This window comes from Natrix helvetica (genome assembly GCF_964273705.1).
Source record: "Natrix helvetica genome assembly, chromosome: 2".
Classification (NCBI taxonomy): Eukaryota; Metazoa; Chordata; class Lepidosauria; order Squamata; family Natricidae; genus Natrix; species Natrix helvetica.
In genome coordinates, this window is record NC_138552.1 from 250,987,566 (window position 1) to 251,011,097 (window position 23,532).

Genomic DNA, 23,532 nt, shown 5'->3' on the forward strand with positions numbered 1-23,532 from the left:
GAATAATTTAGGAGTAATACTTTGCTTATTGTAATGCAGCTATACTTGAATTTGGTTTCTTTTAATCATGAGTGGGTTTCTTGCATGTTTCTTTGGACAATTGTATTATCATAGGTTTTCCTTTGTTCTTTGCTAACTCTAGTGGAGGAGTAAATCTTGAGGTCCTCTAAGTGTTTGGGTAACATTTACTATTGTTGGCTACTGAGAATCAAAACAACTGGAAACACAACATTTCGTCGTTTGTCCTATTACTTGAAAAACAGGGTGAATCTCAAGAAAGAGATTATGGTCTGGCAGGGAACTGTCATTGTTTGCAAAATTTGGGAAAAGTCAGTTCAGGTTTTCAGTTTTTTAACATTGCTTTTAAAATAATAGAAAAATAAAGCAGATGAAACAGAACAAAGATATTTATATTATAAAAATCACATATCAAGTATTTAAAAATAAGTAGAAAGAAAAAAAGATGAAGTATGTATTGTTACCATAGTAAGTAGTTACAATTCTATATGTAATTATCTAATGCAAACATTATGTAAGCATGTTGGTGTTTCAAATACACTTACATAACTTTATAATTTAATATCGTTAACTTTAAATACAGGACTTCGGTTTAATAATGAAAAATAAGGCTCTGTGCAATATACCTTAGCAATATTGCAGCAAATCACAGTCTGTTTGTATTTTGTGTTTTCTCCTTGTGCCCCTTTATCATGGAGCTAAATAAAAATAACTTCCTATTTCCTTCTATGACTGTCAGACCTAGAATAGGAAACGAACTGCACCGGAAGACTAAAACTCTATTGAGATATGCTATATTAATAGCATCTTCCCAGCCTGATTGTGCTTTTTCTCCCTTTCTTTTTAGACTGACTTAGGGAGGAGTCAGCCTTAAAATCTTAATCCTGTCTCCCTTTCCAGAACTTAAGGAATACATCAGTCCTTTTTTGTTTACCCAATGAATTATGAATATTTACTTCTTTTTGGATTTCTACAGTTACCTTTTAATGGTTAAGATCTCGTTGCATCAGGAACTCTTTTTTTGGGAGGTGGGGGCTGAGGTTGGCTTTTGCTTTCTGTTTTGGGGATGGAGAACTATTAAGTGCAGGGCAGTGTTATGCGTTTAATGAGTAGTAGGACAGCCGGTGTGAGCTTGATGCCCTAAGAAGTTGCTGCTTTATACTGACCCAGACATCGATTTGCCTAGCCAAGGGTAGTCTGGAGTTCAACTTCAAGAGGGTGACTCAAAGAAAACAAAAAGTGAATTGAGCTAAACTTCTGGTGATAGCATGGGCACAATCATGTAGTTTTCTTGGCAGCAGCTTGTCAATTGTTTGCCAATGTCTTTTTATGGGGTATTCTTCGTAGTCTTACAACCTATTATGAATTATGTATAATCATCGCCATGTTTGGGCACAGAAGCCATTGTGGATATGCAACACTCCTTCCTGCAATTGGCATTGAATATTTTCAGTGATTAATCAGACTTGATCTCGAGGGTTTAAAATTAGTTATGATTGTATCCATCTTTGAGTGAAGCCTGTTTCTGACACTAATTTTTAATTTAATTTAATTTTATTAAATTTATAGACCGCCCCCTCTCCCCAAAGGGACTCGGGGCGGTGTACAGATCACAATAAAACAATATACAAAACTTAAATATTTTTAAATACCCATAAAACAGAATAAGTGATAGGCTGTACAGTATAGTTAAAAATTAAAACAACCTAAAAAATCTACCCCTAAAAATTTAAAATATGGCTAGAGGGACACGAAAACTACATTTAGGCCAGGCTATATTCCTCAAGTTGCTCCCCATTGATGTAGAAGAGCCTTCTCCATCCTAATGCCCTCAATAATGTTTGTATAATTCCTGGAATTTTGAAAAAGTAGATCAAAGTAGTCTAAGCTTTACAGCATTACATCAAAATCTATGTGCATCAATATATGGTATCCTTCCGCTCCCTAAAACATCTCTGATGCCTTTAGACAATGATTCCTTCCTTCCTTCCTTCCTTCCATCCTTCCTTCCTTCCTTCCTTCCTTCCTTCCTTCCTTCCTTCCTTCCTTCCTTCCTTTGCTGTTTCAGGTTTTATTTTATTTTTAGAATTTATAAAATTCCAGTGTCATCCATACTAATGAGCCTTCATACATGTTTTGCATATAATCTCTAAATTCCAAAGTTAAGGCCAAGGGATCATTGCCATGGAAACGTAATATGGAAGACATTAAGAGGACATGGAGCACATCTTCACAGATCAAGTGCTGCACACTACATGGGACAGAAGAGGGAAGTATTTTTTAACAATTTGAACAGACGGCAGCATTAGAGCCATGCTTGATGGCAGTTAAGCCCAAAACACATGTGCAAATGATGTGTGACATTCAAACACCAGGTCCCATTGGCATTCCTTTCTAACACATAAAATGTTGAAAATGTATATTGATGAGGATGATACCTTCCCAAGTATCTAATGAATTAGCAAAATAATAATTGATCAGTTCCTTACTCCTCTTTTTGTTTGCCTGCTTAAAACAATTCAATAGTTGAATTTTATTTTCCCACATAGAGGCCCTGAAACAGGACAGTGGCGACTTTGTCATTAAATCTACTGCAATCTTTGGTCTGTGGATATAGTCATTCTTCTAAATTAAATTCATTCTAGATTCTTCTACATTTCTTCATTTATTGCTCTCCTTTGTGCAAAAGGTAACATTAAATTCTATGAATCATCATCTTAATTGTTTCATTATCTGTTTTACTCTCCTGTTGTAAATGCAAATAAATGTGGACTGACAACAAATGTATAAATTATTCATACATTAACATAATGTTCACACAAATTCAAAATATTGATTACCTGCATTATAATTAGACTCTTAAAAGAGGGTTTTTAAAAGATAGAGGGATGGGTAACCTGCAGTCTATTCTGAGCTGTACCTCCTTTTCCCGTATCCATCTGATCAGTGTAATTCACAGCAGAAAGTCGATGGCTGCCTTCCCACTGCAATTAGCGCTGTGAAATTGTATGTGCTTTAGGTGAAGAACTTTTTATTTGCTCTGTTTGTATGATAAAAACGGGGGGAAAACTCACACCCTCCAGTAATCATTAGAATAGGTGAATATACACATATATCTGTATGTATATATACCTATCGGTAAAGATAAACATATACCCTGTCCAGTCGTGTCCAACTCTAGAGGATAGTACTCATTTCTGTTTCTTAGCCAAGGGAGTCAGCATTGCCTGAAGACACTTCCGTGGTCATGTGGCCAATATGACTATAAGCCAAGATGCATGTAACGCTGCTACCTTCTCATCGAAGTAGTACCTGTTTATCTACTCACATTTGCATGCTTTCGAACTGCTAGGTGGGCAGGAGCTGTGGAGAGTAACAGAAGCTTACCCTGTCATGTAGCAATCGGGTCTTGAACCTAGGCTGTTGACTTTCCAGTTGACAACCCCAGCATCTTTAACTGCTGAGCCATTGCGTCCCTCTCACACCTATAGATACAAATGCACAAAGGTAGCTTTCTTTTGCTATCAGACAAGAGCAACTACTTCATTTTTCAGTCCCTTTTTATTGGTGCTGGATAATACCAGCTCCAAGACAAAATCATACTGGCATTCTATTGATCCTTCTAAGTAATCTTTACCCTAAAATGGTTTTGATGAGGACCAGCTCAGCTTTGCATTAGAACACGAGATCGGTTGTTGTTGCTGTTAAAAATCTATAATTCCACTTCAGAAACTGATAAGACAAAAAAAAAATCCTTCAAAAAAATAGGATGCTATAATATAAAGTAGCAGCTTTGTAAATTCTGCCTGCAATATTCTAAAGGAGTAGAGATGGGTGGCAGGAGAATTGCAGTGGCAACAAGAATAAGAGATTAGTGTTGGAAAGATCATTCATTCCACAGGAAGGACAGCTGACCAAGAATGGGATTCAAGAGATGGAGCTTCCGCAGACAAGAAAATATTGTCTGGAGGGTCCTTTCCAGGGTTTCCACCACCCATGTTCATCCTAGGAGGCTCATTTCCAATTCCTTCCTTCTCCTCCCTCTTATTAGACATCCAGTCTTCTGTGGTCTTATTCATAACTTCAGTTCCTATTCAATAAGTCTAGATAGTTTATGTGGCTCCTTTAAATTTTGTAAATCTTAAAATAATTCCTCTGAGGATACTGTCCCCTATCTCTTGGTCTTTTATTCACCTCTTTTGTTTGCTATTATGTTAGTAGATACCAGCTGAATTGACTTCTAGGAAAAATAGGGTAGAAACAGTGTTCTTCACTGCATTGCCAGTCCTCTCAAGGCCTGACTTCATAATATAAAATAATGGCATGTAATAAAAAAAGGGAGATAAGACAAAAATGAATATATGTAGCTTTTTTTAAAGGCTGGAGTAATATACACATGACTACAGAGACTGAGTATCATGGAGTTTACATTTTATAAAAATACCATGCACAGGGGATGGGTTGCTACTGGTATTACTGCCGGTTCAGTTCGTGCGCATGCACCTTTGCAAATAAATAGGTCTGCGCATGCAGAAAATGTTTAAAAATGAAAAAACAAATTACATTTGTGCAAGGAAAATTGTTCTGCGCATGTGCAGAACCGAAAATCAAGATGGTGCCGCCATAGGAGAACTGGTTCAGGGGCATGGCAGGCCATGGTCACTGCCGGTTCCAGCGACCCAGGCTGTCAAACCACTACCAGTTTGGCTGAACCGGTCCAAACCAGTAGGCAACCACCACTGACCATGCACTATCATAACCTTGTGTTACTTGCCCTTATATTCTTGCTTCTTTTTACAAGCTCCAGGCACTTGTATATAGATAACTTTAACAAAGAAACCTTCAAATGCTCATGTGTGTTAGAAGCCTGAATGGCAAAACAGAGATTTCAGTTATCGGCATGGACATAATCAAGCCATGCATCCAAAGCAGAGCATCTATAAATTCACCAAGTGTCCAAAATAGTGTTTAAGCACCCTTTTGCAATCTGCAGTATAATAATTTTGAGATAACTTTGAAAGGCTGGTAAGATTGCTGAGTTATCAAGGTAAGTTCGCTAAACATTCAAAACATTATGACTTTGTGCTGCATATTTATAATTGTTACACTCCTACTGAGTTACCTGATCAACTTTTAAGTTTGAGGGAAACGGTGGCTGTGTCCAATCAAGAAAAGCAAATCTAAAAGAAGTAAAGCCGTTTAGCAACCATCTCTTGTCCACTTTGCAAATTATTCATTAAGGGTAGAGTGGTTGTATTTTATTATGGGATTGATTAACTGTCTTAATGGGTTTACGTCATTTAAAAAACAATCCTAGAACCAGGCACAATATTGCTCCAAGTAATTTTCCAGGCCTTTGTCACTACAGGGTTTGGTAGCCATGCTTACAATGTAGGGGTGAGTGTGATTTTCACCCTTTGTTGCTGTTCTGGCAGGATCTTAAAGAGCTGGCAATAGGCAGTGGAGTATTTGCCCCAGGCATGGAAAGCTGGCTCTGTATATCAGCTGTCAGTGATGTCAGTGTGGTTTGTATCGCATGGGTTCCAACATATATTAACAGAGCCTATTCTATGGATTGCAAAGTATTCCATTTGGAATATTTCCGTAATTTTTCTTGACAGCAGAGAAGCAAGCTAATTCTGCATTTTAGTAAAATACAGAAAAGAAAAGCCCACAACCAAAGTTTGCATTTGAAAATGTTGGGAGTGACTGCAATATCTGGGATCGCATCTGAAAAAGACACAAGTGGAATGATTTCGATTCCATGGAGATAGTTCACAAAGATAAAGTGCTGCTTTCTTAATAATGCCAGCATAAATATCAAGGGCTTGATGGCATGGAAACTGGCAAGAGAAACTAAGCAGTTAATCCCATGGATCTGATGGCTGAGATTTTCAAAGTTAAGCCTTCAATGGCTTTTGATTTCCCCATTCCTCTCAGAACCCAGCTCCCTTTAATTTCTTTTGAAAACTACAAACTGATATTTTGTCTCAAATCTGAGCTGTTGAAATGGGCTGAAAAGAAATATAATAAGAACTGTGGTAGATTTGTATTTTAGGTTTTAACAGGACAATAAAGTCACAATGTGTAAGTCATCTACTGAAAAGGATATAGATAGGAAAAATCAAATGAGTGTAAATATGGTTTCTTAGGTTATACATTATGTTCCCTTGGAAAATAACACTGAAGGATATACGGTAATAGAGTTATATCCTGTCCTTTCTCCAAGAGCTCAGGGTGACTAGGGTGAATCCCCTATCTATGTGATGGAATAGAGTAGAATAGAATAACAGAGTTGGAAGGGATCTTGGAGGTCATCTAGTCCAATGCCCTGCTTAGGCAGTAAACCCTACACCACTTCAGACAAATGGTTATCCAACATCTTCTTAAAAACTTCCAGTGTTGGAGCATTCACAACTTCTGGAGGCAAGTTGTTCCACTGATTAATTGTTCTAACTGTCAGGAAATTTCTCCTTAGTTCTAAGTTGCTTCTGTCCTTGATTAGTTTCCACCCATTGCTTTTTGTCCTACCCTCAGGTGCTTTGGATAATAGCTTGATAATAGTGGCAGCCCCTGAGATATTGGAACACTGCTATCACATCTCCTCTAGTCCTTCATTTCATAAAACTAGACATACCTAGTTCCTGCAACCGTTCTTCATATGTTCATATCCTCGAGTCCCCTAATCATCTTTCTTGCTCTTCTCTCCACTCTTTTTAGTAGATTGACTTGGGGAATGATGACCAAAACCACCAATATATTTCCATGGTTGATTGTGGACATAGGTTTTAACACTTGTAATCCAAAATATGTATTATGTTTCGTGCTTTTAACAGACAGCCTTAACAAGATCATTTAGGAGAAAAGTTTTTGTTAACTACAAATACCAGTTAAACCTGAAATTATCTCATTTGTGTCAATTTACATCAATAGCTTCTATTTATACCATTTGCATAATGTCATAATTAACTACATCATTTCTACATAATTACACAAGTGATGTAAGTGAGTATTACTGATGAAAATTAATACAAATGATTTAGTAGATGACTTTTTAATATATATTTTTACAATTTATGTAATTGTGCACTTGACATACACTGATGAAAATATCAAAGCATAATCACACAAATAATATAAATTTGCAAAAATAAGTTATTTTGGTTATCTGGACTGCTTTGGAAACAATGGGTTTTCTATATTGGTTGGGGGTAAAATCTGAAAAAGTGTATTCTTTGCATCCAATCTCTCCTGAATGGAGTTATAAAGAATTGGTCTTCCTATAAGAATATTCATTAAACTGAATTGAGACCATTCACTTGAAGAAGATCACTTTATGTAAATGCTGTATAGCATGTTGCATTGAAATATGCTTTAGAGCACAGAAGAATGCATTCATAGCACAATTCTTAGGAGCAGCTGCATCAAAAGGACACAGCTACTTTAAAAAGTAGCTGACAGATACTATATCTCTCCCCCCACTAAGCCAAAGCAAATTTTTGAAATTTAAATGGGACGACTCGGGGGTCTGTTATATATATATAATGTGTGTATGTGTGTGTACGTACATACACACACACAGACACATACATACATACATACATTGAGAGTAAACATACTGACTTCAGTGGGATTTGTTATTACATAAGGGCACATAGTATAGTATTTGGTCACGACCCAGGACAGTGTTCAAGTTCAATACTACTCTAGGTTCAGTGTACACTACTGTACATTGTGCTACTGTCAAAATAACCCCATAACAGTCATAATATTCAGTTCCATAATTCATTTTAGGAATATCCACTGCTCATTCCTCAGGTTCCAAATGCTCTTCAGAAACACCAGGTTTTAAGCCTTAGTAAGGCGAACACAGATCTTTATTTTGGGAGAAACTTTTTTCACAGGAGGGGAACTTCTGCAGACAATGCTTTCTTCTGAGTCTTTTCTGCCTGAATCTCCTGGGTTCTCTCAACATACTGTAGATACTTTCCTGGCATTCCTTGGGGGTCAGTGGGTTGAATATTTTCACTAGCTGGCCACCTGTCTTCATAATGTTTTATCCCTCAAGGCAGAAAAAGGCCTTTTCTACTCACTCGCACTTCAGTAGGCTTTTGAAAAATGTATCCTGCTTTATCTTTTTGTGATTCATAGGTTCCCTTCTCAGAATCTAATTTCAGAATTGACAACACTAATGGGATTTCCCCTCTGAGTGAGTTGGTGAGTTTATTCATACTGAAGACTGTTCCTTGGTGACCACAAGATTGGTTAAGAAGTTGTCAAAACTGGGGACACCTTCTTTTCAACCTAAATTATGAATTGTCTGTAAGGTTCGATGATATTTAGATTTAACCTTTCCTTTATACTGAAGGTTACTTTAGTTTTTGGTCAGCAGATTTTCCACAAAGTAATACTAGTAATGTAAATATATCAATGTTGGAACCCTAAATTGATATTATTTTGTCACATCTCAAAGTTAGAATCTCCCTGTGCAGATTATTCTGGTATTTCAGGCTCCTAGTTATGCCATGTCTGTGAAGGTGAACTGTTGAGATTTTCTTCTATTTTTTTTTCATCTTCACCTAAAGTGGTTTCCTGAGTTCTAATACCTAGCTTTATTTAATTATTTATTTTATAAGGTATTCTTTCAATATTTATTTTCAGTTAAATGGGGCTGAATTCTCCCAGTTTAGTCTGGGAATTAGGATACCACTTCCCTGGAGAGTTCATTAGCATTATATTAGCTTTGGGAGGAGGTGCTGCCCTGTAGTGGAGAATGCCCTCTGGGCGATTCAGAAAATAGAAATTCATGTTTTCTCTTTACATCGATAATCTCAATATTTATTATTTGCTGGAGCAATGGTTAGGAACTAGACAAAGAGGTTGGGAGATCAGCCTTGTTATCCCTGATAAAGTTCCGGTATATGCAATTTCAGGTGCAAATTTTAAATGCATTTTTCTTTATGGTTTTCATATATTATAAATAACTCTAGAAGGAAGTAAGTAAGTAAGTAAAATGTATCTTGCTTTTAGAAGCTGCCATAACGTTGCAAATGCAATCAGTATTATTTTATTTAAAAACTTACCATATTTCTTTCTGTTGAAGAGGGTTTCAGCCATTCTACTATCATAACCTTCTAGTTGGTTCATATCTGAATAGGCATGCTATGTACACCACTGTACTAGTATAATTGCAGGGGTAAAATGAAGTATTTAATCAGCCCACAGAAGAATCTCAATGGATTCAGTAATCATTTCCCAGGATGATTTCTCACTCCTGAATAATCATGCAGAGGAGTAGCTTATTCTGCTGGCACCCTCTCTTATTTCTAAGCAGGCTTGCCAAAGAAAGCAACTCCTGGTTTATTTTGGATTATTCTTCAACTATGGTCCCACCAAAACTGGAATGTGGCCTTTGAAGCTTTTCCCAAAAAGTGGCCTGTAAAAACTTCTCTATTCTCAGTGTAAACATAACGATGTAAACAAAAAAATTATTGAATCATGTCTTGCACTCTTAGACCTATATGGTGATTGTTCTGAGAAGCAAATTATATGCAGGTGGGGAAAGCAGAAAGAGTAAAGGGAATAAAAATAAAAATGCACATTGTGTTAGGCAAAGTACATGGAAAGATCCAGGTTTCTGAAATATTGGCAGGTGTGACATTGTGCAAGTAATTTTGACACAGTGTACAGTTTTCATTAAAAAATGCAAAGGTATTTATTTTGTACCTTGTTTTATTGCACGTGGCATAAGAAGGGAGAGAGGGCCAAGGAACCACCTTTAAGCCAGGTTTCTGGATAAGCAAAGCTGCACTTATTCCTTCTGGTTGTGAAAACAATTGCTTGCTGATTGTGGCAATTAGCTAGAAGTTTTCAGGTCACTCAGGGAAGTTTATTTTAGAGAATGATATATGGTTTACAGTTTTTTCACATCGGTGTTTTCAGCAGGTTCCAAATGTGTTGTTTAAAACCAAACTATCCAGAGGGCACTTTAGTATTGCATTCAAAAGGTGTATTTAGGACAGATATTTCAAACTTTTTTTTAATGCCCTTATTTCATTTTGGAAGCTGATGCTAGAGGTTGATGCACTCAGACCATCAAATCATGGGGTTTTTTAGGTCACTATATTTTTAAAGAAATAGCATATTTTTTCCAATTGAAGAAAAGAGAAGAGGACAACCATCGACAAAATGGATGGACTCAGTTACGATGGATATGGCACTCTTGGAAGGCCTGAAGCACCGTGTGGAGATAGAAAAACCATGTGGAAAAGTTCTATCTTTGTGATTGCTAAGAGTCAACGCTGACATGATGGCACATTCAGTGATTTCTTATACTTGATGTGTAGCATACTGAAAAAATGATCACTTTAACCAAGCCAAAAGTGGTTATGTTCAGGATCTTTTCCCCATGTCCGGTTTATAGAAAATAATATGACTTTCAGGTGTTTTCATAACTGGACCATTAGAGAGAAGCAAATGGTGCCCTTGTTGTTGTTCAGTTGCTATGTTGTGTCCAATACTTTGCAGCCCCATGGATCTTAGCACACCAGGCTCCCCTGTCTCCCAGAGTTTGGCCAAATTCATGTTCATTATATCAAGACCCTACCTAACCATCTTATCATCTGCTTCGTCTCCTTCTCCTCCTCCTGCTTTCAATCTTTCCCATCATCAGGGTCTTTTCCAATGAGTCTTCTCTTCTCGTTATGTGGCCTAAGTATTTAAGCTTCAGCTTCAATATCTATCCTTCCAAGGTTTCCTTTAGGATTAACTGATTTCATCTCCTTGCAGTCCAAGAGACAAGGCAAAAAATCAGATTCCAAGCCACCAAAAAACCTTTACTCTTTATATGTTGAGATTTTGCTCATACTAATGTAATTCATAACTGCACCCCCCCCCCCTTTGGCCTGATTTGCACAAATCTTTTAATGTGAAAGTTGGCAAGGATGATACAGAAAACTAGGATATAATCACAAATGACAGCTGTCCAGTAACTATATACAGATTGCAGGGGCCGAAGTAAAATAACTGGTGCAGGACATGCAATAAAGTGCAGATTTGTGTCCTGTTAAGCCTCTAGAGACAAATGATCTGATAGATCATATACAGAAATAGTTATAGAGCCTGGTTGCTTCCATATTTGGAGTCAAGCTATAAAATAAAGCAGTGCCATCTCTCATGACTCAAGAAACTCAGCCCAGTGTACTTCTACTTCAATGCTGCCTTTTCCCATTACAGTGGTATACACAACTCTATTCCACAAACAGTCATTGGGCTTTTTTTCTGGCAAAAAAAGGGTCTTTTGCAAAGTGATGGCAATGGTTGGCTTGCCATCCTTGGGGATGCTTCCCTTCTGGCAGAGTTATCTAAAAAGCAGAGGGCTAATTACATGTTTGCTTGAATGATATCTCTTTTTATTTTATATATTAAATTATTGCATGTTTTCTGTAAAAGAGAGGATAGGCTCATTTTTCCCATCGTTCTGTTTTTAAGAACTGAAAACAGGTGTAGAAACAGGAACACGTTTCAATTAGTAGATTGAGGAGGGGAGAGGGAGGGGGAAGACTAATGTTTGATGCTGTGTGTTCCATTGCATTTCCATAGCAAAGGAAATGTGTTTTTAACTTTTGGACAAGCACAATGACATTTACATTTCTTACATAAGAAATCAGTGAAGCCAGCTGATGCTATTGCAGCAGCAGTGAAATTGCTTTGCAAAGATAAGCATTCATAATTATGAGTTAATATTAACTCCTTTGCCTGATGCTTTATGGTAATTTTCAGTGCTTGTTAGTTTTAGTGCCATATGATAAGCAATTACTTTAGTGTTGCTGGATACGCCTAGTGTGAGATGACAAGTCAAAGAAGAACACTAAATTTGCGAATACAAATTTGGACACAATTATCATTTTCTGAGCCCTTTTCCTTGGTTGGATTGAGGTAAGACAGATGGTAAGCTCCAGAGGGCTGTTTGTCACTCAGTCTGTCATCCCATAATATAGCATATTCAGATTTCTGTCTTTAAAAAGAGCATTGGAGAGAGGCTATAACAAGCTAACAGGCCAGGCATGCTTTACGACTTGACACTAATCTTTCATCAAAATGAAGAAATGCAGTTTGCGAAATCATAAGGTTAGCTATATCTTCTTAATTCTTGGTGTGCTATCATGCTGCAAGTACGAATTGAAAACATTTTGTATTGGAAGTCAGATTTTGTTATTTGTTCACCTTGTCTTCTTATGCAAACAATGATGGAGAGCTAATTCCCAATCTAACAACCTGAGGATATTATCTTAGCATGCTCTGTGACGTGAGCCTTCTCATTGTTTGCTATTGGGGGAAGGGCAAAGCATGTTATATGAATACAAGAATTTTCTGACCAGAGTAGGATTTAACATAGTGTGTGAGGCAGGGGTGGGTTCCGGCAGAGACTACTGCCGATTTGCTCAGGGGAGCACATGTGTGCCTTGATCAGTGCTGGGTTTCAAACATTTTTGGAATCTCTTTTGTAGGTGTGGCCTGCTTTATGGGAGTGGCTTGCCGGCCATGTGACCGAGTGGGAGTGGCTTGCCAGCCATGTTACTGAGTGGGAGTGGCTTGCCAGCCATGTCACCGGGTGAGAGTGGCTTGGCAGTCATGTGACCGGGTGGGAGTGGCTTGGCAGTCATGTGACCGGATGGGAGTGGCCAATGATGTCACTGATGTCTTTGCACCAATGGATGATCCTACAAAAAGATATAAAAAAGGAAATTTATTATTTTGTGCACTTACTACTTAAATAAGATTAACAAAACAATAAAAGAGCTACTTACAGAAGGTAAGTAGCTACTACTTACTACTTGTATTTCAAAGAGAATACAATACATATTTAATTTTACACATGTTAACAGCTGCTGGAATTGTGTTTGCACAACAGTGGAAAAACAAAGATATTAAAATGAATAAATATTAGAATGTACAGGAATGAATAAATTGACAATTAAAATCAAGAAGGCTTCGAATACTTTTTCACGTGGGATTTGTTTTAATAATTGCTAACTAACAAAAACAGCAATTAGAAATCTAAAGGTATGAAAGAAAATACCAATTATGTAAGGAAAGGTCACTAAAATGTATAAGGAAATATTATTAGCACTTGATCATTATTAATGTGTAGATAACTGCAGGACATTACACACCCACACACACAAACTATGACAGTGCCAGGAAAACACCAAAAAATAACAATTTCTCCCCAAAAGACTGCAAATGAAACCAGTTTTTTCCCCTAACCCGAAGGACAGGAAAGACAAAGCCACTGGAATAAAAACCATCAAGGCATTGTGGGAAATTATAAAGGACAGTGCCAGGAAGCTCACAGAACCAGCAACCACCTCACAATTACCTAAACAACCAGGTATCACACAAAAACACACAAAATCTGGCAAAGATGTCTTGCACCAACCTGGCCTGCCCATAGAAAAGCAGCCACCTTGAGACGCATAAACCATGCACCAACCTGCACACTTAAAAGCAACATATTGCATCACAAATAAAACATTTGCAAAAAGGAATAACATTTCTTGTAATAAACATATTCTATAAACAATAAATAAATAAAATTCCCTAAAAATAATTTTAAAAAAAGATATTCTACACACAATAAATTAAAAAAAAACCATTAAAAATATTCTATACATAATAAATTAAAATAAAACCATTAAAATATTCTATACACAATAAACTAAAATAAAACCATTAAAATATTCTATACACAATAAATAAAATTTGAGATTGTGGAGATGTAATTCTAAGGCTGGTCATTGTGGAAGGTCCTGATGAGGAGTTCGTGATGACCACGAGGCAGGAGGCATATAATTTAATAAATGAAGAAATAAGTGCCCTATGGTCTCGATGGTTTTCTTGCAGATGTTTTATTGTCATCGGTGTGAGATACCTAGCTGGGTCATGAAATGTCTGCAAGAAAACCACAAAGCTCAGGGAACACCAAGGACCCCGCTGTCGTCTCCCCCCCCACCCAGTCCTCTTCCTCCTCTCAATATTCTGAATTTGCAAAAGATGCCGATCTCTTGCAGGAGCACAAGTCACGCAAGAGCTAAACAATCTTAGCATTAGTCCTGGTTTTCATGTGTCCCACTAAACCACAATAGGGTTGATTGGATTCCGGTTGAGTAAACCCCAATTTGGGGTACCTGAATCATGATTTGCAATCTGTGGATTGACCCCAGGATCCCAAGTCCTGTAGCCCCCAAAGTTTCTTTTTTGATTATTTACCTATTTGAATTTATTAGCCGGCCAACTCCAATGGACTTCCCTGTCCAGTATCCCTCCCCCCTCACTCCTTTCGCTCACTGCATGTACACTACAGGCCCCGACCAAGGCAAGGAGTGAACCGGCGAACCCATCCAGATATACAACGTGGGAACACGGTGGAGCCTTAAGGAGAAACTCCCCGTTTTGCAAAAACCCCGTTCCACAAGATTTTCCGCCAAACCCTGTGGGGAAAATCCTCCCAAGCTGCTTCCCCATCCGCTTTAGCCCCAAGAGCCACAGCCACCGATGCACATGGAAACCAGTCAATTTCACAGCCTCGAAAAGAGAAGGGGGGGTTTATTGTGAAAAAGGAGCCTGGCGAAAGCAGGAAACGGTGTAAGCACTGCAGCCAAACTGACCTGGAACAAGCGGCAGGCCTCGGCGGCGGTTAAGGCTCCTATCTTTAAATGTGGATCTTTTCTCGCTGATTTATGAAGTTGGGCCCGGACTTGCTTTCTGAGCACGGGGCGACGGGCAGTACTTTGCGCAGCCTGCGCAAACTAATGTCCATCTCCCCATGCTCAGAAAAAGAAGCCCGTGTAAGTCCTTTGCTAGCAGGCAGGTTCTAGGACGCCGGACACCACCAAAAGATCTTCCCGGAGTTGCTTTTCTGAGCACAGGGAGACGGATGACGTCCATCTCCCCGTGCTCAGAAAAGGAAGCCCAGGTAAGTCCTTTGCTAATTGGCAGGTTCTACGATGGCTGCTGCCACCAAAGGACCTTCCCGGAGTTGCTTTTCTGAGCACGAGGAGATGGACGCTAGTTTGCACAGTGCGGCTGGCACCTAGGAGGTTCTAGGAGACTGGCCGTGCTGCATAAGCTCCCACCGCCGTCCCCACCCCCGCACCCATGCTTTCTGGTGGCCAGGCATCTTAGACAAGTCCAGGGCCCTTGCAAAGGCCTTGCAAGGTGCCTAAACGTGTCAAAGACGCCGGACGCGCTGCGTAACCTCCCACCGCCGTCCCCACCCCCGTGCCCGTGCTTTCTGGTGGCCAGGCATCTTAGGCAAGTCCGGGGCCCTTGCAAAGGCCTTGCGAGATCCCCAAACTTGTCAAAGACCCCGGCCGCGCCATGTAAGCTCCCAACACCGTCCCCACCCCCACACCCGTGCTTGCTGATGGCCATGTCGCCCTGCGCTATAAGCAAGTCCGGGATCCTTGCAAGGCTGCAAAAAGTCACCGGACTTGCTTATAGTGCAGGGCCGTGGCAGGCCGCTCCAGATGGCCTGCTGCCACCCCCCGCCGCCTGCTTATTTTCAGCTTACTTACGTCCTCAGAGTTGGCAGGCAGCAATAGAGAGCCAAGCAGGAAAAAAGGTAAATGGGTTTAGATAGGGTTCTTAGAGGCGGGCGGGGCGATTGGTGAGCCAGCCAATCAGTGAGCAGTGGGCAGGGCTAGGATAGTGTGGATGGGCAGGGTTGAGCAAGCAAAGGAGCGGCCTCCGGATGGGCAGGGTTGAGCGAGCGAGCAACAGGGCCAGGGCAGGCGTTCCGGAACTTACTTCCGGGTCCACTGGTCGAACCTCTTCTAACCGGTTTGGTAGATTTGATGAACCGGTTCTACTGAACCGGTGTGAACCGGTAGGAACCCACCTCTGGCCTTGATGCACGCTGTGCGTGCATGCACAGTACAATTAAAATTGATCTGTGCATGCATAGAAGCAAAAAACAAGATGGTGGCACCTATGACACCACTGAGACAACTGGTTTGGGGGGGGGCAGGCCTGGGTCACTGCCAGTTTCAGTGACCCAGGCCGCCAAGCTACTACCGATTTGGCTGTACCAGTCTGAACTAGTAGGAACCCACGAGATTAGATTAGGGAGACTCAAACTCCATTCCCAGTTTACTCAATGAATAATGTTTCAGTTTGACTTACCATCTCAATACCATTTTTAAGATAATTAAAATGTATGTTGAATTGAGTGCATTGTATGAAAGATAAGCTAGAGTGCCAGTAATAATATCTTCTGAATGGCCAAAGTAGTTTTCCCTGTTTTCTTGACTAGGAGCAGTCTTTTCATATTCTTGCTCGTGAGGTCTCTTTCATAGAGACAGGGCACATGTCTAGAGAGAAGTTCCCTGAAGATGGGCTCCAGCATGAGATCGAAAACTCAGAAGTCAAAACCTATGGTCCCAGTGACTGACCCAGATTGCATCCTGAAACATTGTCCCAGGACATGTATATTTGCCTTCATTCAACAGGGCATATGCTTTATGGGCAGAAGGTCAGATTCAATCTTGGCATCTCCAGTCCAAAGAAGTACAATTAAAACCTTATGCTCATACACAATTAGAGGAAATAAGAGCAGGTTACATGGGCTGATACACTGACCTCACACAAAGTAACTTTCTTTGCTTCTGTTTTTGCCATCTTGGGCCCCAAGTGTTGCATTTGCATATTGAAGGATTAACCTTCAGAGTAGAATTGTAGAGGTCACAATGAATTTGATGTAATGAATCCATTAAAAGTAGCAGCAGTCAATAGAAGACTTTCACTCTCTCTATACATAATAGCTCTTGAGGAATCCTTAGGGAATTTGAGATTCATTTAGATATGGTCAGATGACTGGGAAGCAGCTTTTGTAATCAAATTAGAGCATCAGGAGATGTGGTGAGACACATTTGTAAGCATAACAGAACCATTTGCAGAAGTGATACTCAAGGTACCAGTGTAATGGCCAAATTACAAATTCAGCAAATACTGAATCATGTCTAAGCTGCCAAATAAGCTGCCAGTGAATTGGAATCATAACAAAGGACAAAACCTGTAAATGTCTTTAAGCTTCAAGGACATGTCATTTTTATTAACATGAATGTTAGCCTTCCTGTTTGAAGTATCAAAGCTTCTATTAAAACTATAGTGCACACGGAGGGAACTTTGATCACAAAATTTGTCTCTGTGCTACAATTGGCAGTAAAAGGTATTTCACTGGCATCAGTATGAGAATTTTTTCTCTCTCTCTCTGATTGTAGTAAAAATGAGCACCGTGGTCTCAGTAGAGACACATTTGTCAATAATTATGCTTTTTATAATCCTGGGACAAGATGACAAACCACATCCATAATATGACATATAATGCAGGGGTGGGTTCCTGCCGGTTCTAACCGGTTCGGTAGAAGAGGTTTCACAAATCTACTGTGCCAGTTAGAACCAGTGCCAGCTGTGGAAGGAAGGAAGGAAGGGGCTTCTTCAGAGGACCCGAGGCAAGACCAGCATTGAAGCCCTCTCTGAAGCAGCTGGAAAAGGTACGTGTGGGTCAGAGGGAGGGGGAGGAATTCAAACTTCATCCTCCTGGTGCTGTGAGGGGCTTTGGCCAAAGGCTGGAGGGAAGGATCCTGGCTTGCTTGTGCTGCCCCTCCCCAAGTGTAGTTTAATTGCAGGCGGAGCACGTTGCCTTTTCAAACCTGTGTGATGCTGGGCTGGATTTTTACATAGCCAATCCGGGGAAAGTTTGTGTGCTACAGCATAGGTCTTTGCCTGGCTCCCTGCCTCCTCCTGTAGTCTCCTCAGTGCTCGCTCATGCTCTCCCTCCCCAAGTGTAGTGACTTCCTCCCCAGGCCCCCATCCATTTCTCTCTCTCTCACATACACACACAGCTGAATAAAGCTATGTAAAAATCCAGCCCAGCTTCACTGATTACAAGTTTGAAAAGGCAACGTGGCTCTGCCTGCAATCAAACTACACTTGAGGAGGGAGAGCACAAGCGAGCACTGAGGAGACCATAGGAGGAGGCAGGAAGCCAGGCAAAGAGCCATGCTGTAGCACACACACTTTCCCCCAGCCCCTTTCTTTCAGAAGGCTCGGATCGGCTCCTCTCCAGCTTCTCTGCCTCTCCTCTCACCCCAGCCTGCCAGCAGGAGATGAATGGATGGTCTTTATTGCATTCCAGGCATTTCCTACACAGACAGCAGGCTGCAATTGCAATGGGGGAGGTGTTTGGGGAAGGCAGCGGGGGAATGGGGATGCCAGAGGAGCTGCTTTCAAGCCATTGGAAAAGATATCCAATCCAACTTGTAATCAGTGAAGCTGTGTGTGTTTGTTTGAGAGAGTGAGAGAGAGAGGGAAGAGGGTAGGAGAGATAATCCAATCCAACTTCTCTGTGTGTATGTTGTTTGAGAGAGGGCGGACGGAAGGAGGGAGGAGGGGAAGGGAGAAGAAAAAGAAAGGAAGAAACTTCTTTTACAAAGGAGAAAAACAAATGCTGTCATTTTAAATCGGAACTGAGCATGCCTGGCTGTGGAATTCTGGGAGTTGAAGTCCACAAGTCTTAACTTTAAATTGAAAAGGTGAAGGAAAGAATAAATTGGATATATGTTATATGGTTTTATGTTTTTGAAGTTTTGTGGTTTGTGCAATATGAGCATTGTGTTTCTAAAATGATTCCCTGCTTGTGAATGGAGCCAAACTTTCTCTAGGGTCATTATCTCTATCTGGCAGGCATGTGAAATGAGCCTCAGGCAGGTTTCTTTGTTAGCAGAAGGAAAGAAAAACAGCACAGCAATTTAGAGCTAGAAGGCTACTAGGAGGTTATTTAGTCCAACCCCTTGTTGTAGCAGGAAATCTTACATTGTATGGATTATTTTGGTGCCTCTAACAGAGAGGAAAATTGCCAGAAAGGAGTAATAGTTTACTAGGACAAGGCTGCCATGCAGAGGAAGGTAGAGATAGTCCTTGACTTATGACTACAATTGAGCCCAAAATTTTGGTTGCTAAGCAAGAGCATTGTTAAGTGAGCTTTACCACATTTAACTCAATCCATGACATCTCCTGGTGAGTGACATCAAGTTGGCCACTCCCACCTGGTCACATGACTGCCAAGCTACTCCCACAAAACAGGCCACACCTACAGAATAGGTTCTAAAAAAAATTGAAACCCACCACTGGAACGTAACAGCGTTCCATGGGGCTTTGGTGTCTACTCATGCCGGCCACATGACAACAGAGATGTCCTCGGACAGCGCTGGCTCTTCGGCTTTGAAACGGAGGTGAGCACCACCCCCTAGAGTCAGGAAATATGTGTGAGTGGAACCTTTACCTTTACCTTACATGGTAAAGCTTCATTAGATTCTCTTGAAAAAAAAGAATCTGTAAAATGACTAGAGGTTTTTCAAAGCCTCCACTTAATTTTTAGGCAGAGAAATTGATTGAACACTTTCTGTTTCTCCACAGAAAGGAGTGATTTTCCTCACTATCTCCCAAAGGCATTATTGTCCTTTAGCAATGCCAATAGCACCACCACTGAAAAAAGACAAGTTTAAGGAGCTCTGCTTTGTGGTTTCTCTTGGGATTTAAGCAAAGCGTGGCAGTCTGGCAGGTTGTAGGCTGCTGAAGAGAGGATTGTCCAGTAAAATGCAATCATTCACACAAGACATGTTGGTCTTCTCATCCTTAGATGAGTGAAAGGGCACTACATAGCAGCCATGAGAATTTCTCCACAAAATATCTTCGTTGAAATGATTTTTTTTTAAAAAAAAAACCACAAGACTGTCTTCTCCAGAGACAGAAGAAAAAGTCTCCAGTATCCTAAAGTTTCTGTATTTCCCATCCAGGGTCCATATACTTGTAGCCAGTCTTAATAGTTTTAAATTAATATTTTTTTTAAATGAAATATATTGTAAATCTGGAAATTAAAAGATGTCCTTATGCCTTATCACTATTAATTTTTTCTTTTGAAAAAAGTTGTAGGAATTGTATCAATATTTTCATTTCTAGAAACTGCTTTTTCTAGGAGATCATTTGGAAGGACGAATGGTTTACAATTTTGTTACAGACCAGCTCCTTTCCTTTGTAGTGATATTTTGATGTGATTCTTTTAACAGCTCCGTTATTCATTATTCATTTTGGATAGTAACATCCATTAGCTTTTATGAAAGCAGATATAATGAAGCTTCAATTGTACTATTTTCCCAAGGGTTTCCCATCCCATTTTTCAGTAATAATCATCTCAATGAACATTTGATTCATATATTTACAGCTTCTGTGCACTCCCAGATGAGATTAGAAGAGTAGCCAATTTCCTAAAAAGAGGATATGCAATAAAATAACGTTAACCTTTTTTCCCACCATGGATATGAATCACTAATTACAAATAAAACTATTATACAAGCAGACCCTTTTGGATTATTTGTAGTGAGTTGCTCTGTCCATGAAAGAACATCCCTTTAGGAAATGAATTAATTCACACTACCGCCTGCATTTCTCCTTTGTGCGGAGGAGCCATGGTGGCGCAGTAGTTAGAGTGCAGTACTGCAGGCTACTTCTGCTGACTGCCAGCTGCCTGCAATTTGGCAGTTCCAATCTCACCAGCTCAAGATTGATTTAGCCTTCCAGCCTTCCGAGGTAGGTAAAATGAGGATCCAAATTGTTGAGGGCAATATGCTAACTGTAAACCACTTAGAGAGGCCTGTAAAGCACTGTAAAGTGGTATATAAGTCTAAGTGCTATTACTATTGTGAGCGGTAAGGAAAGGAAAGTCATTGTTCAGTCTGTTCACACTTCTCATCTTTTGTTTAGTGGAAGAAAATGCAAGGGGTTTGGTTAGCAGAAGTGATTCTAAGATAATGGGTAACTGCCAGAAACAGTGCTACTGCATGAGACTGTGTCTCTGTAAAACTATGACATCTGGATGCTTACCCTATGGACTAGTTTTTTTTTTCTAATTCCAAATTTTAAAAAATGAAAACAGTGGGTGGGGAGGGGAGAGAAAGCAAGCAAGCTAGTGAGCCACACACACACACACACACACAATCTTCAATTAAAAGAAGACCACAAAATACACAATCCTTACTAGTGACTAAAATGCAGCCCCATTATAAATTAACTGTTTTTTAGAGCTTTTATTTTATTATTTATTTTTTACAATTTTTGTGAAAACTGTAAGAAGGGATCTCTTGGGGAAGATCTTTCCAAACCTTTTTAAGGATAAAACATAGAAAGAAATAGTTCCTGGAATTCAGGATACATGCTAACCTGTAATGGCTCCTTGTTAATAACAGTACAGAAAATCACATAAATAAAATTTTAACTGTGATTTGTGTTTAGTTTCATTTTTTTCATTGCATGATTTATTTTCACAATAGATATGGCTTGTACAGCCTTCTCCACTTTGAACCAAATCTCTGTCAACTATGTTAAAAGGGGGGGAGGGACTTGGAAGGAGAATGAGTTAAAGCAACTTTGAATTGGTTGAGTCCAGAAAAGGAAAATGTGTTTGATAGATGTGAAAATAAAATGTCTCCAAACTCTGATTGGCGTATCAAAAATAACTTGGCCTCATCCTTGGAAGTATTCAGACTGTCAGTGCCTCAGCATGAATTAAATTTAACAGGAGATATATTTTTTTGAGATATAAATATATTTGAAATGCTGCATCAAAATATAAGGACAGTTTTTTGTCTTTTCGAGTTTTATACATAATGAGCTGCTTATAACAAAGTGCTGCATCTAATAGTACAATTCAGTTAAGTTAAAGTTAACTGAACTTCCTTGGAAATTTAAAGTACCTGGTTCGTAAGCTACTCAATAGTTACTATAGAAGGGAAATAACATAAAACTACTTCATCATGGAATTATATCAGTGGTGGATTTCAAAAATTTTTGGAACCTACTCTGTGGGTGTGCTTTGTGCAGGCATGGCGTATGCCAGCTCACAGCTTTCCCTCGTGAAAGCTAGCCCGCCGTCGCCGCCCACCCGCTTTTGGCCATGTGCAAAAGCCACCCCCGCTGCCAAGACCTTCCCTCGCGAAACCTAGCCTGCCGTCGCCCCTGCCACCGCCCACCCGCTTTCGGCCACATGACGTACGCCAGCTCATGGCTTTCGTGAGGCAAGGCCTGGAAGGCCTTCCCTCATGAAAGCCGCAAGCTGGCGTAAGCTAGCCTCCTGCCGCCCCTCCCCCTGCACTTAGTTCCTTACCTCAAGGAAGCAGCAAGCTGCTGGAAGGCGAAGTGAAGCGAAGGGAGGAATGATCAGCAAGTGCAATGCGACGGCTGCTCAGGAATGAGAAAGACTCTGGCGCCATGCTTTTAAACGGGTCACCTCCAGCCCGCTCACTGAATGGCGGGCTGGGCTAGTTTAGTGTGGACGGGCAAGGGAGCGAGCAAGCTGCGACGGGACGGCCAGGGTGAGCGTGTGACAGGGTCAGGGCAGGCATTCCGGAAGTTACTTCTGGGTCCACTGGTCAAGCCTCCTCTCACAGGATCGGTAAATTTCACCAACCGGTTCTCCCGAGTCAGTGCGAACCGGCAGAAACCCACCATGTGCCAATAAATTCAATCATTCTCTTTCCTTTAAGGACAAATACACATATTCTGAGGGAAACTTCACATTGAAACCCAAGCAATAGAAATCAACAGTGTTGTATTGAATGAGAAATCTAAAAAATATAATAGCAGAAAAGATGTATATTCAATGCAACCAGGAATAAATCAAGCAGCAGCAGTTTATGAGGTGGGGCGCTTGGTAGCAAAGTGGGAAAGTAGTAGGGTACTTCAGATTTGCTTAGAAAATATCAAGTACTTCCCTTTGTTTCTAAGCCTGAATGACTTAGACTTATTTAATCACAGTTGATTGGCAAACATCTAATTTTTTTATTGCCCTTGTTACTATTGTTTAAAAGGAAACATAATTAATCCCTTATCTGTTTTTGAGTTTCTCAATTCCTCTTTTGCCCGATTCAGAGCTTTAAAGAACTTTACTTTAAAAAGTGGGGAGTGGGTATATATAATCAATTTTGTTATTTAAATTTCCCCAGTGGAAGCTTTAAAAAAGTCCTACACTTCATAACTGATCTCCTTTGTCAGACATCTCTGTGAGAAAAAAACAAGGTGTGTGTATGTGTGTGTGTGTGTATGTTGCAATTATACAAAAAGCAAAAAAAAAAAGATACTGGGAAACTTTATTCAGGATTGCCATCTGTGTCATAGCAAAGTCCACTTGGACAGGGCTTGTAGATTTGCTTTTATGGAAATCACCAATGGATTTATTTTAGATTTATTTTGATTATATTTTCCTGCCTATCATAAATAAAAGAGAGTCAGGATTTTTTAAATTCATTTCATTGTTAATCTGCAGAACTGCATGGAAACTTTGTTTGCTTGGTTCTTCACACTCAGAAATGTAATCTGATTCATCCAACTTCTTCCTTCATAGACATGACTATCCTGTGTGAAAGAATATTTAACAGAATAAAAGTTGGAAGGGACCTT

The 23,532-nt window shown here is 39.9% G+C and overlaps 1 protein-coding gene across 4 annotated transcripts in view; it reads left to right on the forward strand.

The window, feature by feature from the left end:
* The window catches only part of PRKCE (protein kinase C epsilon), a 370,865-nt gene that overhangs the window by 202,968 nt on the left and 144,365 nt on the right, over positions 1-23,532 (forward strand). The window lies entirely within an intron of this gene.